This window comes from Mastomys coucha, unplaced genomic scaffold, assembly GCF_008632895.1.
Source record: "Mastomys coucha isolate ucsf_1 unplaced genomic scaffold, UCSF_Mcou_1 pScaffold17, whole genome shotgun sequence".
NCBI classification, from domain to species: domain Eukaryota; kingdom Metazoa; phylum Chordata; class Mammalia; order Rodentia; family Muridae; genus Mastomys; species Mastomys coucha.
Genome location: NW_022196899.1, coordinates 12052667 through 12058720, shown reverse-complemented (window position 1 = coordinate 12058720; position 6054 = coordinate 12052667). Strand labels below are relative to the sequence as shown.

Below are 6054 nucleotides of genomic sequence, written 5' to 3'. Positions count from 1 at the left end.
TCAAATTCTTTCTCAGCATCCAATGGAATGATCATTTTTTTTAAGTTTATTTATATAGTGGACTACACTGATGCATTTCCATATATTGATCCATTCCTGCATCCTTGGGATGAAGCCTACTTGATCATGATGGATGATTATTTTGATGTGTTCTTGGATTCAGTTTGTGAGAATTTTATTGAGTATTTTTGCATCAATATTCATAAGGGAAATTGGTCTGAAGTTATCTTTTTTTGATGGGTCTTTGTGTGGTTTAGGTATCAGTGTAACTGTGGCTTTGTAGAACAAATTGGGTAATGTTCCTTCTGTTTCTATTTTATGGAATAGTTTGAAGAGTATTGGTTCTAGGTCTTCTTGAAAGTCTGATAGAATTCTGCACTAAACCCATGTAGTCCTGGACTTTTTTTTTTTTTTTAGATGGGATACATTTAATGACTGTTTCTATTTCTTTAGGGGTTATGAGACTCTTTAGATGGTTTGTCTTACCCTGACTTACCTTTGGTACCTGGTATCTGTCTAGAAAAATGTCTATTTCATCCAGATTTTCCAGTTTTATTGAATAATAGGCTTTTTATGTAGGATCTGATTTTTTAAAGATTTCTTTGGTGTATATTGTTATTTATCCCTTTTCATTTCTGATTTTGTTAATTTGGATACTGTCTATGTGTCCTCTGGTTAGTCTGCCTAAGGGTTTATCTATCTTGTTGATATTCTCAAAGTACCAGCTCCTGGTTTTGTTGATTTTTTTTTGTATAGTTCTTTCTGTTTCTACTCGGTTGATTTCATCTCTGAGTTTCATTGTTTTCTTCCATCTGCTCCTCTTGGGTGTGTTTGCTTCTTTTTGTTCTAGAGCTTTCAGGAGTGCTGTCAAGCTGCTAGTGTATGTTCTCTCCAGTTTCATTTTTGAGGCACTCAAAGGTATGAGTTTTCCTCTTAGCACTGCTTTCACAGTGTCCAATAAGTTTGGGGATACTGTGCCTTCATTTTCGTTAAATTCTAAAAAGTCTTTAATTTCTTTCTTTATATCTTTTTTTGTCCAAGTTATCACTAAGTAGAGTCTTGTTCAGCTTCCATGTGTATGTAGGCTTTCTGTTGTTTTTGTTACTGAAGACCAGCCTTGTTTCCTGATGATCAGATAAGATCTATGGTATTATTATAATCTTCTTGTGTCTGTTGGGGCCTGTTTTGTAACCAATTATATGATCTATTTGGGAGAAAGTACCATGAGGTGATGAGAAGAAGGTATATATTCTTTTGTTTTAGGATGAAATGTTCTATAGATATCTGTTAAATCCATTTGGTTCACAACTTCTGTTAATTTCACCATGTCTCTGTTTAGTTTCTGTTTGCATGATCTGTCCCCTGCTAAGAATGGGGTGTTGAAGTCTCCCATTATTATTATGTGATGTATGCTTTGAGTTTTAGTAAAGTTTCTTTTATGAATGTGGGTGCCCTTACATTCGTAGCATGGATGTTCAGTATTGAGAGTTCATCTTGGCAGATTTTTTCCTTTGATGAGTATGAAATATTCTTCCTTATGTTTTTTTGATATCTTTTGGTTGAAAGTTGATTTCATTCAATATTAGAATAACTACTTCAGCTTGTTTCTTGGGACCATTTGCTTGGAAAATTGTTTTCCAACCTTTTATTCTGAGGTACTATCTGGCTTTGTCACTGAGGTTCATTTCCTGTATCCAGCAAAATGCTGGGTCCTGTTCATGTAAACAGTCTGTTATTCTGTCATTTTATTGGAGAATGGAGTCCATTGATGTTAAGAGATATTAAGGAAAAGTGATTGTTGCTTCCTGTTATTTTTGTTGTTCGAGGTGGAATTATATTTGTGTGTTTCTCTTCTTGTGGGTTTGTTGTGAGATTAATTGCTTGCTTTTTCTTGTGTTGGTGTTTTCCATCTATTATCCTTTGTAGGAATAGTTTTGTGTAAATGTATAAGTTTGGTTTTATTATGGAATACCTTGGTTTTTCCATCTTTGGTAATTGAGAGTTTTGCAGATTATACTAACCTGGGCTGGCATTTATGTTCTCTTAGTGTCTATACAACATCTGCCCAGGATCTTCTGGCTTTTAGAGTCTCTGGCGAGAAGTCTTGTGTAATTCTTATAGGTTTGCCTTTATATGTTACTCGACTTTTTTCCCTTACTGCTTTTAAAATTCTTTCTTTGTTTAGAGCATTTGGTGTTTTGATTATTATGTAACAAGGGGAATTTTTTTTCTAGCCCAATTTATTTAGAGTTCTGTATGCTACTTGTATGTTCTTGGGTATCTCTTTCTTTAGGTTAAGGAAGTTTTCTTCTATAAATTTGTTGAGGATATTTACTGGCCCATTACATTGAGAATCTTTACTCTCTTCTATACCTATTATCCTTTGGTTTGGTCTTCTCATTGCATTAAAACATCTGTTAGTAGTCATATTTCTCATTTGATTCTATAGATGAAGTCCATTAATAGTCTGCCTTTTCTTTAAGGTTCTCAAATCTCAGATCTTGCTGATAGATCTGCATAGGCAGATAAAAATCAACACAGAGAGTTGACAAAACGGATGTTCAAACATCTTCAGATATGGTTTGTCACTCACATTTTTTAACATTCTCAGAAAGAAGCAAGACTGGTCTCCAAAGATGGAACACATAACATAGAGTTTGGCAATGTAGGTGCACAATCAAGATTGCCCACAAATATTCTTTGTGGACCTCTGCACAACTTCACCTGACTTCAAAGAGAGGTACATCATGGTGGTGTTTATCACAGCCTTCTAGGGGATTTGGTTCCTCTTTGGCCCTCTGTGGTATGCTGTAGTCTGTACTCATAAGAACCTACCAGAGTTCAACCCACCCAACAACCACAGTTTTTGTGTGGAGAACATTAATGGCATGACCTCAGCTTTTCAGTTTTCTCTGGAGATTCAAGTGATCAATGATTATCAATACAGGTTTTGGATGGAACAGCATGTTACTGCCACGCTCTGCTTAACTTCCAGTGTATTCTTGGAGGGACCATCAATTCCTTCATGTGTGGTACCATCTTAGCCAAGATCTCTAGAACATCCCCCTCCTCCTCAAAATCATGCTAAGACCATTGCATTAATCAATCATGTGATGGTTAGGAAGTGTGGTGGGATTAGCCTGAGTGTCTAATCTTAAGAAGGCCTTCCAATCGCCAGTCACATATATGACAAGCTTCTGAAGACTACCAACACTCCTGAGAGAGAGATCATTATTTTGGATCAGACAAATAACAACTTCACAGTTGTTGCTGGTGATCAAAATTTGTTTTTCACTAACAATCTACCACGCCATTGATCATAACAACCCTTTTCTTCTACATGGCAGGAGAAACACTTCCTCAGCAGGACTCTGTGTTGATCATCTTTTTAGATATCACAGTAGGATCCATCAGTGCAGCCTTCTAGGTCACCACATCCTCCTTCCTAGAGGAGGTGCTTAGAGGTTATCGTCTTGTGCTCATTGCATCCAAGACCAAGTAATGGAAATATCAATACTCAGTGGATTTCTATAACTTTAGTAAGACAGTGGAACTTGAAACCCTTCACTGTGGCTCGTGCCTTTATAATGGGAAAGATATCAGGGCCAGGATGCATAAAGGCTATGACAACCTTAACATTGTCAGAAGTTGATGAAACAGATGGCACCCAAATGTACCAGTGGCTTTCCATCTGGAAAAAAAAAGCCTTCCAAGAACCTAGTGGCTAAAGCATCAATAGTTCGAAGTATGAAATCTAGATGAGAATCTGCAAGGTCTATCATCACAGTAACCTCTGAATCAATGGCTATGACTCCGTAAGACTTGGAGTAATACAAGGCTGTAGCATAAGTATACAGTAGACACACCTGGATGAAACTGGCATGTGGAAACCGTAGGAACTCACTTGTCATTTTCATCATGACTATGGAAGCTCATAGAATGATGATAGAAAAAAAAATCATCCGAAGAAATACGAAGATATTTCTTGAAGACGCCTGGAAGGAGGAGGTAGCAGCTTTAGATAGCTTCATGAACTAGCCACATTTCCCACTTGATCTCTACGCACAAGAAAGATGCCACTTTCATCTTAACTTTCATCAGTGGAAAATCTGTTACATAAGAGGGGGCAAGTGAGACAACAAATTGCTGACAATAAGAGGATGTTATACAAAGAGTAACTCAAGGCTCTAACTTTCTCAAGCTCTGGTGTTTGAAGCCATTGTCCAACTCTGAGTCACATGGTACATGTGGGCAATGTGGCATCTTACACTCTCGAGATACTGCACATCTCTGAAACCGAGGTAGAGAGGAACAGAAAGGCCCCCCAAAAGCTTTGTGATCCAGATCCTGCAGCCTATAAAGAATTAGGCCTGAATGATCTCTGGTGGTTCATTAAACAAAGGCCAAGTGTATTCTCTAGATGTTAAATCAACACTTTATTTGCAAAGGAGAAGGTTTGAGTTGAAAGCGTTGTTGAGGAGACTAAAGAAATGGCGTAGTTTATAAAGTGTTTGTCGTGCAAGCATGAAGACCTGGATTTAGACCTTCAACATTTACACAAAAAGCATGCCCTAATCCTAACAGCAGGAGTTAGAGATAGAAGAATGTGTGGAGCTGGCTAGCCAGATAAATAGGCGAGGTCTAGGTTTAAAGATAGGTTGTTCAAAAATAGGGGCTGGCGAGATGGCTCAGCGGGTAAGAGCACTGACTGCTCTTCTGAAGGTCCTGAGTTCAAATCCCAGCAACTACATGGTGGCTCACATCCACCCGTAATGAGATCAGATGCCCTCTTCTGGTGCATCTAAAGAAAGCTACAGCATATTACACTGGAGCAAGTGGGGCTGTTCTGAGTGAGTCCTGAGTGAGTTCAGTTCCCAGCAGCCACATGATGGCTCACAGCCATCTGTACAGCTACAGTGTCCTCATACACATAAAATAAAAATAAATAAATAAATCTTAAATAAATAAATAAAGATGAAGCAGCTGAAGAGAAGGCTCAGTGGTTAAAAGCACTATGACTGCTCTTCCAGAGAACCGAAGTTTGATTCACAGCATCAACATAGTGTTTCCCAACTGTCTATAACTTCAGCTTCATCCATATGGTGTTTCACAACTGTATAGAACTTCAGTGTCAGGGCATCTGATGCTCTTTTCTGGCTTTGATGGGCAACTAGGTGTCAGACACATATGCAAGCAAAACACAATACACTTATAATTTTTTAAAAATAATGTGGAAAGTGACTCAGAAAGAAATCTTATGTTAACTTCTGGTCTACACACACACACACACACACACACACACACACACACACTCACATATGCACATAAGCTGTGGTGATATTCTTTCACTGTTCAGTGAATAGATTATTGGATACAGTCTGTTAAAAAAAAAGGTTTCATTCTTTGTTTTTTTTTTTTTTTTCAAGTTGGTACTGAGTTTGGGCAGTGGTGGTGCACACCATTAATCCTAAGCGCTCAGGAGGCAGTGACGTGTGGATCCCTGTGAGTTTGATGCTAGCCTGGTCTATGGATCAAATTCCAGGACAACCAGGGCTGTTACACAGAGAATCCTGCCTGGAGCCATGACCTTAACTATGGCCTAGTGAAAAATGACTAGCTTACACTTACAGCCCTGAGAGAACATGTGTAGCCTAACAGGATATTTGTGGGTGTGGAGGACATTGTGACCCTTGGTTCCAGGAACTTAAGATTGCCAGCAGCCCCCCCCCCTTGCTGCGGGCTCTTCCCCTCTCCCTTGTCTCGGGATCTCCCCCATCTCTTGAAGCTTTCTCCTGCTTGTGCTTATATCGCCATCCCTGAAGTAAAGTATTTGGAGCTTGATCAGACTACCGTCTTGCTCTCATTCTTCATGTCTCTTGTCTCTTTCAGTCTCCCTCTCCCCTGCCCTAGGACCCTGTTGAATGCCCCATGGGTCAGGGCAGAATCCTGTCCTGAAAAAAAAATCACAATAGTATTGAAGATTGTGAAAGCAGTCAGCCTAGAAGCAGGTGTGATGCTAATACTGAATAATCCTTGTTTCTCTGCCTAGTGCTT

General features: G+C 38.9%; 1 pseudogene; it reads left to right on the top strand.

Annotated features, from left to right (window-relative positions):
• Positions 1-2551: 2551 nt before the first annotated feature.
• Positions 2552-3728, top strand: LOC116094865 (annotated as a pseudogene).
• The last annotated feature ends 2326 nt before the right edge of the window (positions 3729-6054 follow it).